We start from the raw sequence: 14051 nt of genomic DNA, 5'->3' as shown, positions 1-14051 counted from the left end.
CTGAAAATGATCCTCAGCTCACAGTCATCAAAGAAATGGAGACTTCAGTCCTACAACCACAAGAAACTGAATTCTACCAACAAACTAAATGAGCCAAGAAGCAGACTCTCCCTTAGATCTTTGAAAAAGAATTGCAGCCCTGTTAAGCACTGTGGTTTCATCCAGGAGAGACCTGTGTCAGACTTCTGACCTACATAACTCTAAGGTGATAAGTTTGTATTGTTTTAAGCAAGTAAGCTTGTAATAATTTGTTGCAGCAGCCAAGGAAAACTAGTATACCCACCAAAGTTTATAAAGCTTTTCTTTCCTCTCTCACTAAAAGAGCACTCTGCCATCCCATCTCTGGGCCTCTGCAAGCCCACATTTCCTCACTTGTAAAATGGAATATCCAAAGATTTGTATGATGGGATCATCTTGGTACTGGACTGTGTTAAGGTTTTTATAGCCAACGCCTTCCATTGGCTTTGAATATTAAAATAATATCAGCTTTAATGTTTTGCATTCATACTATATGTACATAACATCACACATTTTGTTTAATCCCCGCACTAAGCACAAGAGGGGGGCATTTTTAGTCTCAATAAACATATGAAAAAACTGAGATTCAGAGAGTGAGTACCGGACAGAAAGCGACAATGTTGTCAGGTGGCACAGCCAACATTTGAAGCCTGTCTGTCTCACTACAAAGACTGGGCTGTTCCCACTACAACATTCCCCTTCTCACACAAATGTTTCAGATCCAGAAACATGGTGATACTGTTTCCCTAGCCTTAATAATCACCACTTTGGAGCTGATTCATAATATCAGGGTTTTTTATTTTTAATTTCTGGAATAATCAATGATTTATAAGCATCATTAGATACGGCACTATCATTAATGATGGCAATCAATGTAATTCAAACAACATGATGATCTGCAATTGAATTGAAGTTAAAAGTTTTTAAGTAAAACTTTGTTTTACTCGTCAACATGGCAGAGCAACAAAGCATTGCATACTTAATATTTATCATCCCAGAACCGAGCACTTTACTTCTGGTTTGTACAGTTTATTCGGTGTTGTAATGAAACTTTCCCATGAGGCAGTGGAGTGAGGCTTTTAAGAGCAGAGCTCTGGAGTCAGACAATTCAGTCAAGGGATTGTGGACAAATCATGTGGCCTCCCTACACCCACGTTTCCTCATCTGTAAAAGAGGAATATTAATAGTGCCACCTCAGGAGTGTTTAAGCTTTGAATGAGAACAATAGAGACTGCTTTAGCTTTATCAGACTCATACAATTCAGGGTAACTAATTCTATGCATAAACATGTATTTTTAAATGATCATCTGTTACTAATCTAGGGAGCATGAAACCCTGAGAGGTCATTTGGACCCTGTTCTGCATCTGGATATTTAGGACCGGGTTATTTTCAGTATTAAAATCTCCACAGCCTTCTTTCATAGTTACTATCATCGTCTCTGTTTTAATTAAACCCACTTCTTATTTGATCTTTGAAAATATGAAGCATATTTAAGTTAAAGGTCTTTTGGAAATAGGGAAAAGAAGCCCACTCACATTAACTCAAATGTAAAGGTGACATTAGAGGTAGAAGGCTGGTTAGTATGTGATGCAGTGGGCATTATTTGAAATGAGTGATGTCAGATACCCAATGACAGGAAAAAAATCACACTGGAACTTAAAGGAATTAAAGCTGGGAGCTGAGAAAATCTTGCCTCTCAGGAAAGACTGATGTCTCCCATCCCAACTTCCTGCTCAAAGAACCAGCTTCCTTTGTGCATCCAATTTGCTATGGTCTCAAAATGGCCATCCCATCTGCCAATGACACCTCATAACCCTAGTGCCTACCACCCACCAACTCAGCCTCTCAGCTCAATTCCAAACATCCCTGAGAGAGGAAGGCAGTTAAGCAGGATTATCTTTTTTAATGAAGTTAAACAAATTATATGTCACAGGAAAATAAGTCTTTCCCTCATCCAGTCAGCTGCGGCCAAGAGCAGAGCAGGATTATGTAGAACAAAGAAATGGGGAAATTTGCTTAGAAGGGGATGTGGCTGAAACTTGCAAAGATAATGTCTCAGTCCATAAAATAACTACACTGGAACTCTCCTAGTCAAACTGTAAATGTCTTAACATAGAATTAATTTTGACCAAGTGCCCACCATGTGTCAAACACATAACTCTCTAGGTTCACTCCTTGCTAGACCCACACCACCCATTTCTTTCACTGACCTATCTTCTCTTGACAAACTGACTGTGTTAGTTTCCTATTGCTGCGGTAATAAATTACCACAAATGTAATGGCCTAAACCAACACCGAGTTATTATCTTACAGTTCTGGGCATCAGATGTCCAAAATGGTTCTCACTGAGCTAAAATCAAGATGTCAGCAGAGCTGTATTCCTCCTGAAGGCTCTCAAGAAGAATCCATTTCCTTGCCTTTTCCAGCTTCTAGAGGCTCGTGGCCCCTTCTTCCATCATCAAAGCCAGCACTGAAACACCTTGTCTCCTGTCTGACCTCTGCTTCAGTCCTTATATCTTCTCTCTCTGGCTCTGATCCTCTTTCCTCCCTTTTTTAAGCATCTGTGTGATTACAGTGGTACCATCCAGATAATCCAGGATAATCTTCCCATCTAAAGATCCTTAACTTAATCACATCTGTAAAGTCCCTTTTACCATGTAAGATAATATATTCACAGTTTCTAAGAATTAAGACATGGACACTTTGAGGGGCCATTATTCAGCCTACCTCACTGCCCGACTTAGAGTAGGAGATTAATAAATGTTTCTTTAGTTATTTACTTAACTACCATTCCTGCTAACTGTGCTCATATTTTAAATCTTAAAGTGCAAAAGAAATTCTGCATAACCATTCCTTTTCCTTTTTATTTCCAATACTTGGGTCTTTTGCTAATCACCTGAAACTTACATTTGCAGCAGATATGAAAATGCACTTGAACAGCTGAGAAATATAGAAAAATGTGATTTCAGTTGCCAGCTCAATCTCTTCTTGTTAAACCTCAAAACCTTGACATTTGAAAGAGAAAGACTGTGTAACAGTGACATTTTGTAAAATATTCTTCCAGCTTGGGAACACAGGATTTTACTTACAAGTTTCTGAATGTCCTCTCATCAAGCTTTAAAATAGGGAGTCAAATACAAAAACAGGAGTTTCTTGGAAAAGATAGTGACAAGGGTTCTCTAATTCTTTACATGCTCTTTGAGAAAATGTTTAAACAGAGAAAACAAATGATGGCCTTTCTGATCTAAAACAGTTCCAATTGCTTCAACAGATCACTGCACAAGAATGAGCAACCACTTATTGAAATTCTGCCTACTGGAAGCACTTCCATTGCCCTTTTGTTCATAGAAAAGTCTGTAATGTTAATCAGCTATGGGCTTTACAAAAGCTGGTGCCAAACATGAAAAGCTTAGTGCTGGGAGCACGTGATCCCCACGTGAGAATTGCACAAGTGAATCCTTCACGTTGTCCAGGTGGCCCCAGTGACTCCAGCCACCACCACCACTACCCTCTAGCTTTTCTGCTGCCCTGCTCTTGCATTCCTGATCTACAGTGAGCTCCATGAACTCCTGTGTATCTTAAGTTGGTGTTAAATAACTGGATATGTTGGCGTATCGGTACAGGTCCACAATCCTTTATATGAAAGTCTTGGCAGCCATGTGTTCAGAATTTGAGGATTTTTAGAAAAGAAACAGAGTACATATTACATATTAAGTTTAACACCCCCAGTGGGTGTGGGTCAGTATCCCTTAATATTTCTGCAGTAAAATAGATAAATAATCTCACCAGGCAAAATGAACTGAGATGATAAAAAACTTTCCCATCAACTCAGGTCAGCTTTTGCTGCTAAATCTGTTTTAGAAAGCTTACTGACTTACGAAACCTAAACTTACTAAAATGGATTCAATATTCAGAACCTTTTGGATTTTAGAACTTCACATAAGGGATTATGGACCTATATTACAAGTTGGTGGGGTTTTCTTTTTTAATTTTTATGTTGTTTACCATCCAAATTGAAGCTCAGTTAAAAACTCCAAACTGCTAGAATCATAGGCTAGAACAGTGGAAAGAGTTTTAGTAATTCAGTGCTTCCACCTCATGTTACCAACAGGGGAATTGTAGCACAAAGAATACTAGTGGTTTGGTAAGGTTGTAAATGTCTCTGGATCCTACTTTTTGACATCAGACAGACCTAGGTTGAACTCAGCTCTAACTAAATTTGTCATCTTGGCAAATTTATGCCCAGCCTTACACCCCAGATTACCATGATTCCCTCTGTTTAGGGAGGGCCCTCTTTCACAGGGCTGTTCGGAGCATTAAATTTGCAAAAGCAGGTGCAGTGCTTGGCATAGTGAGTTGCACATACTACATGCTCAATAAAAGGCAACCATTACTGCCCTTAGAGTGATCTGTATGGTTATTATTGACCTAATTCAATTAAATTCAGTTAAGTGTTTACTGAATTCATCCCTGCAAGACACTGTTCTAGGCCACAGGGGTGAACAAGGCAGAATCATCTCCTTTTTATCCTGTAAAAAATTCCAGGGATTCTCTTATCTTCATTATGAGTATGTAGACAGAGTCCCTGACACACAGTAGACACTTAATATATGTTTGTTGGGTTGAATTAAACTCAAAGTGTTCACAGTCTAGCAGGGGAATTAATAATGCCAAGAGCAAAGAGTGGAAGAAAGACCCTAAGAGTTTTTCAATGTGCTATGGGAATTTTTTTTTAAGATTTCTTTTGTCTTGGAATAGGGAAAGACTCTAAAGAAGAGGAAACATTTGTGCTAGCCCTTAACAGTAGAATAAACATTCAGCGGGTATAGCTGGGAGTTTTTGTAAAAGGCCAATCCAGGCAGGAGGAAGAGCTTAGGAAAATTTCTACAAAGGTGGAAAATCACATAGCATGTTTAGTAAGTAATGGGTTATGTGCTTAGGGGCTTGCGTGGAGGAATTGCATGGACCACGTGCATGGGTGATTCAGCCTAGAATGCTTCAGAGGTGAATTAAGACTAAGTCAAAAACTGGAATGATATATGAAGGAGTTTAAATGACAAAATAGAATTTTTTATCTTGCTTTGCTTTAGCAGGAGATGATGCAAGCCACCATGACTTGGGCCAAGCTTTCAGAAAATTGCTGTGGTGGCATTTTGTATGAAGGATTAAAGGACAAAGAAAGAGAGTGAAAGTAGGTATAACCATCAAGGGTATATCAAAAACATCTAAACCAGGGCAGGGACAGAGAAGAAGGCTAGAAGGGGAGAAGTTACAAAGGCATAAGAAGAATGGATCATATTTGGCAACCAATTAGATGTAAGAAGCAAAGAAACGAGAAGATTCAGCGATTACTCTTAGTTTTTAATCCTTGAGGGTTATGATGGTGCCAGAGAAAAGAGAGGGTACAGATGATGGATTAGAATGGTGGGAAATTATGAGTTAACTTTTAAACTGAATAACAAATTACCTACTGTTCAAAGTCAAAAAATAAAACTGGCAGGTGATGCCAAGAAAGTAGACCTTCAACGAAGAGTGGTTAAAAAAAGAGGCTAATGTCTTTAGAATCAAGTCATGAACCTGCTAATCTTGCATTGTCCTTATCTGGGGGAGGCTACTTTAAGGCCATGTGCTATGGGTGAGTGCATAAATTGTGGTTCCATTTCACAATGCAGAGATTTCCCCACCTTACAATGCAAGCGCACAAGTCCACCTAGGAACTGTTATCACAGGTTGTTCTTACTACGTAGGAAATCAGATAACTTACTCAAAAAGAACCCCTCAATATCTATGCCGGCCCTCATGGGCTGGAGGTGTAGCAAGGCAAGCAGGTGACTTCATGCACAACCTTGCAGTTGTGAGATGCTGAAAGTACACGCCTCTCAAATTTTCCACGTTAGGTCCCTCCTTGCCTCACCTAGTCCCAACCCTGGGAGTAATGTGAAATCTTTTCCAGAACAAAGGAGCCATAACGGTTCTTTATTAAGAAGTCTTTAAATTGTGATGCAGGGGTTACAAAGCTTTTCCTATAAAGGACCACATAGTAAACATTTCAGGCTTTGCATGCTGTACGGTCTTTGCCCCAACTATTCAATTCTACCATTACATTGGGAAAGCAACCAACTATACGTAATGAACGGGCACGGTTGTATTGCAATAAAACTTTATTTAAACAAAATAGGAATCAGGCCAAGTTTGGCCTCAGGTCATAGTCTGCCAACCCTGTTGTGTGGAAGGAGCTAGCCAGACCTTAGGCTTAAATTCCAGATCCACCAAAAAATACAAATTTACAAAATAACTGGATTTGAACATGCACCTCTGTAAAATGTGATACTTATATCTTCCTCATTGATTTGTGGGGTTTAGAGAAAATGTATGTAAAATGCCTTATAAATAAGGACAGTAGTCTTTTTCATTACAAGGCATAATATGAATAATAACTAACACTGAATGCTTTTACGCTATACCAGCTACTACTGTGTAAAGCACTTTAAAAGATTATTTCATTTAATCTTCCAACAACACTCTAAAGTAGGAGCTATTACAGTATCCCTTTCTACTCATGGGGAAACTGAGGCACCAAGCCATGCCCAGGAGATGCTTATATAGATAGTGTGATGTCGCTGGCACTTAATCCCAAGTAAACAGATTCCAGGGGCTCCGGTGCTAACCTCTGTTAGTTAATTAGCTCCACTAATTCAGCTTCAATTGAAATGCTCAGAATCTTCTCAAGTTCCGCAGGGCCCTTCATGACTCATCACAGCATAACACAACTGAAAATTGTTTATACACAACTTCTGGAAATTCACCTTCGGGTCAACAGCCAAATAACCTCTTGCATAAATAAAACACTTATTCCAACCCCCTTCCTGCCCATCTATTTCCACCCCTCCCAACAAAGATCTCCAGTTGAGGGAAGCCATAATAGTCCTGAGAAAGCTAATGCAAACCCATTTCAAAAAATTTATCCTATAATCACTCTAAAAACTTGCAATTTCAAAGCAACACTGCAGAATAGAATCCTGGATTAATTATGCCAGGCTGTAGCAATAACCTTGAATTAAAGCTGCAACCTTCTATTTTTAAGAAACACTTGCCTTTCTGGTTGATGAAACCTGTCGTCCCATCAGGTAACAGACGTGACCAGGAAAGAGAGAAGCAGTAATGAGTCAATCCAAGCTGTTTGATACATTTCAAATCTTCCTCCCACAGAGTGTAGCTGCCACAAGCTACATCGCCAGTCTGGTTCTTGAAAACTCCGTCTCTTCCCTGATGGGTGAATGTGTCCCAGACACAAGGGCCTTTTCCATCTGTATCCCAGCCTCCTGAGAAAAAGAAGAAAATGAAACAGTTACACTCTTGACATCAAGAGGCATATGTGGAATGTAAATATTTGTCACCCAAAGAACATCCCTCATTAACTCAATGTATCATATTGGTAACTTTAAAATATGCCTTTAAAATAACATGCATGAGTGGGTTATGTGTTCAGCTGTCCTTGATCCCTGAAGCTGACTGGTGGCAAATGAAAAATTGTTGCATAATGCTGTGGCATAGCAGGCTTTCACGGTTCATTATCTGAAGATCTCCCAGCTGGTAGACAGAGGCAGGGCTCAGCTTATGAGTGTCTGAATTGAAAACATCTCCTCCTTGTGAACATTTCTCCTGGCCATGACTGACATGCCTTGTCCTTGTTGTGCACAAAGCAGTCTCGGGACCTTATCTTTGACCCCTGACACCTGAACCCTATCCTCCTGTCATCTGACCATGGAGCCTGAGATGGTCTAGTCAACTATTGTGGAGAGGAGGTTAGTTTTTGCCATTGTTGGGATGATATTGGTATCCTACATTCATTCCTTCATACCTCCCTTAATTCAGCAAATGCAATGTGTCAGGCTCTATGCTAAGCACAGTGGCTATCACGGTGAACTCTGCTGTGCTTCGAGTCCTTGGAGAACTTACACGCAATTATAAAACAGCTAACGGAAGGACCGTTGCATGAAAGCCAGGGAGGGGCGTTTATCCAGATGTGGGCAGGAGTCCGAAGTCTCTTAGAGAAATGGCTTCTAGGCTGAAATCTAAAGGAAATGTTGACTCATCAAGGTGAATTTCTCAGAGGTGGGAGTGGGGGGAAAATTTAAAAAAAGAGGAGCCAGGGTCAGAATAAGCCCAGAGGTAAGAGAGAGTGTCACATATTAAAGGAACAGAAGGTAAAAAATTACATTAGATTTGAAATCCCTATTCACATAGAAATTTTGTTTAAAATGATAGTTAGAATCCATTTTATGGTATAAAGGGGTAATGTTAAAAATCTCATGACTCCCTAATTCTACTTCTAAGAGCATACGTTAGAGGAACGCTCATGTATTTTCACAAAGAGATTATATGAGATTATTGAGGCAGAGTTTTCTGTAATAACAAAATCCTGGAAACAACCTATTTCCTATCAACAGTAGAACAGATCATTAATTTTGGGTATATGCATAGAGAGGAAACACTAATCAGCTATTAAGGTGAATGAATCAGAGCATAGATACCCCTCTTCTCTGGTCTGAATGTCTGTGTCCCCTCAAATCCAGAGGCTGAAATCCTAACACCCGATGTGATGGTATTAGGAAGTGCGGCCTTTGGGAGGTGCTTAAGTCATGAGAGTGGAGCCCTCCTGAATGAGATTAGTGCTCCTAAAAGGAGACCCCACCATGTTCCCTAGCTCCTTCTGCCCCGTGAGGATACAAGAAGTCTGTAATGTGGAAGAGGGCCCTCACCCGGCCATGCTGGCACCCTAATCCCCAACATCCAACATCCAGAACTGTGAAGAATAAATGTTTGTTGCTTATAAAGCCCCTAGTTTATGGTATTTTGTTAGATCAGTCCAAATGGACTAAGACATCCTCAAAACTATAATATTAAACAACAACAACAACAAATCAAGATTCAAAAGAATGTATACAGGAATGAATACGGGGAGCACAGGAGATTTTTAAGGAAGTGAAACTACTAAAACTGTATATGGATTTTCCACTGTGCTGTGGGTCTGCTCCCCTAACCCTGACTTGTTCATGGGTGGACTGTATTCTGTATGACACTGTAATAGTGGATACATGACATTATACATTTGTCAAAACCCATAAACTATGAACTTTATTTAATACTAATGTATCAATATTCGCCCATCATTTGTAACCAACGTCCCACACTAATGCTAGATGTTAACAGTAGGGGAAATTGGAGGAATGGGATATATGAGAACTCTGTACTTTCTGCTCAATTTTTCTATAAATCTAAAATTGCTCTAAAATATAAAGGTTATTAATTTTAAAAAGAATACATGCAGTACTTTTATCATGTTTTATGCAAAATACGTAAAACAAATCATGGATTTTCTGAACATATACCTATGAGGTAAACATACAACAGCATGCCTGGGGATGATCAATTCAGGCTGGTGGCTGCCTTTGGGTAGAAAACGGAGGGAAACGGAAACAAGGAGGAGCCTGAGGGCCCTTTGCATCTCTTATGTTTCACTCCTTAAGCTGGCTAACAGGTATATGAGAGGCTGTTGATTACATTATCCACAATCCTTTTTATATACCTAAAATAGTTCGTAATGACTTTCATGTAAGAAAGGAAGTCACAGCTAGAGTAAATAGACTAAAGCAATTATAGAAAAGTTTGTTAGATCCTCATTTAGCATTTACTTTCTCATATTTTTTGCACAATTCTAATAGGATTAGATGTAGTCTCCAGACCGACAAAAAGACAACCTGGGCTATAATTTATGGGAGAGAACCATGAGGAGACAGGAGAGGCTGCTAAAAGAAGGAGCTCTGACAAAAGCAAAAACGACAGTTGATATCAAGGTAGGGTACTAAAGATCTATACAAAGAAATCATGAATATTAAAAATTGTACTCTGGGGGCTTCCCTGGTGGTGCAGTGGTTGAGAGTCCGCCTGCCGATGCAGGGGACGCGGGTTCGTGCCCTGGTCAGGGAGGATCCCACATGCCGCGGAGCGCCTGGGCCCGTGAGCCATGGCCGCTGAGCCTGCGCGTCCGGAGCCTGTGCTCTGCGACGGGAGCAGCCACAGCAGTGAGAGGCCCGTGTACCTCAAATAAATAAATAAATAAATAAATAAATAAATAAATAAATTGTACTCTGGAGCCATGTCAAATAGAGGCAAAAAGTTTTATACATCCCAATGGCTCTCAAGTTATGTCTGTATATAAGGTTTAGAGGGAGGAAGATAAAGAATACTGGTGTTCAATCTTAGAATGAAATAGGTATGAATATTAAAATGCAAGTTTGGCCAAGCATGGTGCTTATAGTTTGGGTTAATAGATTTACAATAAATGAAGAAGCTTAATCTCAGAGAGTTTAGGCATAGTGTATTGGTAAATATTAACAAGTGGCTATATGTTAAAAATGTATGTACCTATATGTATATATGTTTATTATAAATTTTACTGATATAAAGGATGTGTAATACACCATCTCCAAGCAATAATATGCAATGCTCTTTACTGGAAATTCCTTATAGCCAATTGATTCTCATACTATGCTTGTTTAGATTTTTGCCAAACTCTTATATCGGGAGCCAAACTGCAACGTACAATCTGACAAGTGTGAGTAGTCCTGTATCAGACTGTTGACTGATATCTTTGCTTAAATTAACAAGCACAATGAAAGGAAAATAACAAAGATGTACCAGAATTTCACTTGTTCATTAGTGACATGAGCAGCTTCTTTGCTGAATTGGATAACAGTTTTCAAACAGCGGAAGACTATTTCCTTGAATTTTTTGTCCTACTCACAATGTAACAGTTACAGACATGACACACAATCATTTACTCTGTATTATTAATATTTTTTCTATAACTTTCTTAGGTCCAGACAACCAACAAAACAATACATCAAATATTGACTTGTAGCACTTGCCAATATCTGTGGTATAAATACTTACACATGCCCAATTTCAAGCAACCAATGTGACAGCACTGAAGGCAGAGTTGCAAAAAGATGAGCAGTGGCACATCATTATATAGTATTTCTTCTACACAGATACAAGAAATCTAAACAGCTTCAAGGGCATAGCTAATAATAAACGTAGTAAAATATTGAGGAAGTAAGGATTTTGAGTATTTATTACCCCTTTTTAATATAAATTATTTACTTATAAGTTTATGTAATTGAATTTTTAATGCTAGCTGTGTTTAAGAATCAGCTCATAAAATTGCTGAAAACTTAACAGTAGGCACTGGTGAGCCAGTACAAGCTGGCTTCGCCACATCACTGATTGTGACTTGCCTAAGATCACACTCTTAGTAAGACGTAGAACCAAGATGTGTCTCCGGATCTGTCTGATGTTGAAGTCCAAATCCTTCCATTGGACCACACTGCTTTTAGTAATAATGACTGACTAATGAAGGAAGAGTCAACTGATGCCTGTGCTACTCAATTTATGAAGCCTAAGAAATGCATTAACATGACCTACACATTTTGGAAAACAGTCCATCTGAAGTGCTTAAAACAATTTTTGACAATTTCAAGAGGTAAATGTCATTCAGCAGGAAAACGTACTTATGTAGAGTGGTAGTAGTATACATTCTAGATGTATACTAGATGAAGCATATGTAAACAACATTGTTTCTATGAGAACTAGAATATGAATTGCAAAGTAACCATTATAAGTGAAATTTTGATTTAAAAATATACAGTGGCCTTTAAAAAAATAAAAAATGTATACAGTGGCCAGTACTCATTAGTACTTGAATGTAAATTTTCCTGAATGAATGATATTAATAACTCATTTGCTCATTAGGGATTTTCTCAAGATGTAATTATGTCCACATATTAAAAGTTCATTGTTCTTTATGAGGAACAAGACTACCGTTTCCAGGCAGACTACATACCCTGAGCTATCCTTCAAACAACTACGATTGCCGGATGGAATATGGGAAATGTATTGTTAAATGTGCCATCAATCTGGCAGGATGTTAGGGAACCCAAAATCAAAGTGAGAGGTAATTCAGAAGCATAAGTGAGTAGCGATATAGGCTTTTGTCCTGAGAGCATCTGAGAAGCCCAGATGATGTGAGCTTGCATTTTAATGGCCTGTGGGACAAGGGAGAAAAGAGACAAAGTCTAAAGCTCACCAAAATGGGAAGCCTGTGGTAAGATGCTCACATAAGTCTGATGATGCAAGGACTTCACATACAGTGCCAGAATAAACAACAAGCTCTGCCTAAGAAAGAGACAACAAAGCAGCCAGCCTGTGGGAGAGAAATTACTCCTCGATATTTGTAACCACAACTCAGCTCTCAAACCATTAATCAAGTGTGAGAATGGAAAAAGATTTTAGCAGACATACGAGCTCTCACAGGATACTGGGAAAACTTTTTCCTCTCATTGGATATTACTGGAGGATAAATTTCTCCAAAACAATGATGTAAAACAAGAAAGAGAAAGATCCAGGATCCAGGAAATGAGGTATCTAGCAGAAGAAGTCTGTGGAATGATGTAGCTGTGCAGCAAACCCAAGGAGTAACCAGTCCATGGGAAACCAGCCTATTTCCCATAGCTATGGGAAATATTTCTTCAAGAATATTATGCTACTAGAATATTTAGTTTGATATTTTTCAAATTTTAAAAATTTACTAGAGAATTGTCAACATGCACAATAGTACAGTGAAGCCCCATGTACCCCTGGTTCAGCTTCAGCAGTTTCCAACTTTTGCCAACCTTGTTTCATCTTTATCCCACCCACGCTTCTTCATTTAATCTACACACATTTCAGTATACCCTCTAGCTGACAAGAATATTTCTAATTGGGGTAAAATACACATCACACAAAGCTTACCACCTCAACCATGTTTAAGGGTACAGTTATGTGGCATTAAGTGCATTCACATTGTTGGGCGATCATCACCATCTATCTCCAGAACTCTTTTCATTGTGCAAAACTGAAACTTTGTAACAACTTAGCAATTATTCCCATTCTAATTGTGCATGGGGGTGGTGAACGTGGGAAAGGAGAGGGAGAAAAAGTGGACAAATGGGTAAATCTTCATCTTTCACAGGGAGAAGTCAATAGATTATGCCTACAACAGGAAAAAAAAACTCAAAAACTAGTAATATAAGCATGATATTTAAGATATAGAAGTCAATGCCAAAAGGATTAACCAAAAGAATTAAAAGGGATTTCCTCTAGAGAGAGGAACATGGAAGAGAACAAGGGATTGGTGGTTTCTGAAAGTCTTGTTTTGACTCTTTAAATTATTTTGCTATATTAACTTTAGTTAGCATGAAGATGAACTTAAGAAATTATATTAAACATTAGAAAAGATGGCATAGAAAATAGACATTAAATATGTGGATAATCTAAACAAGCTATTAAAGTATAAAACAATAATAAAATGTCTGTTTTGTGAGAATTAAAAAGAATAATTAGATAGAACTAAAATGCTGGGCCCCCCCCCAAAAAAAAAATATATATATATATATATAAAAGCACCAAGGTAAGAAATCAGAGTTAAAGTGTTCTCAGATTCATATACTGTCTAGAAGGGGACTAACGATATTGATTAACATTTTACTTTGTTATATTTTATACTCAGGTTAAAATTTCTAGCATAAGCACTTAAAGAAAAAAATGTAATTTCTTTTTAAAGACAAGTCCAACACATATATAGCAAGTCTGTGCCAGGCTCTGTTCTAAGCATTTTATATTGATGCTTTGCAACAATATGATGAGTAACTGCAACTATTATCCCCATTTTTGGGTAAGGAAACTGAGAAATGAAGAGGTTAAATTAATTTGCCTAGATCAGTTTGTACTAAAGCTGAGATTCTAACTCAGACAGTTGAATTCCAGAGCCCATGCTCTTAACCATTATGCTAAATGAGGAAAACTAAATACATTTAAAAGAGGGCAGGAAAACAATAAAAAGTAAACAAAGAAATAAGAAAAATAAAAGCATAAAATAAGATGGTATGACAAGATATATAATCACTTATAACAATATGTCAATGGGCTATAC

General features: G+C 38.3%; 1 pseudogene; it reads right to left on the bottom strand.

Annotated features, from left to right (window-relative positions):
• The window catches only part of LOC137222994 (cytosolic beta-glucosidase-like), a 150571-nt pseudogene that overhangs the window by 90196 nt on the left and 46324 nt on the right, over nucleotides 1–14051 (bottom strand).

This window comes from Pseudorca crassidens, chromosome 4 (assembly GCF_039906515.1).
Source record: "Pseudorca crassidens isolate mPseCra1 chromosome 4, mPseCra1.hap1, whole genome shotgun sequence".
NCBI classification, from domain to species: domain Eukaryota; kingdom Metazoa; phylum Chordata; class Mammalia; order Artiodactyla; family Delphinidae; genus Pseudorca; species Pseudorca crassidens.
Note: the sequence above shows the minus strand (reverse complement) of the source record. Positions and strands in the feature narration are given on the sequence as shown.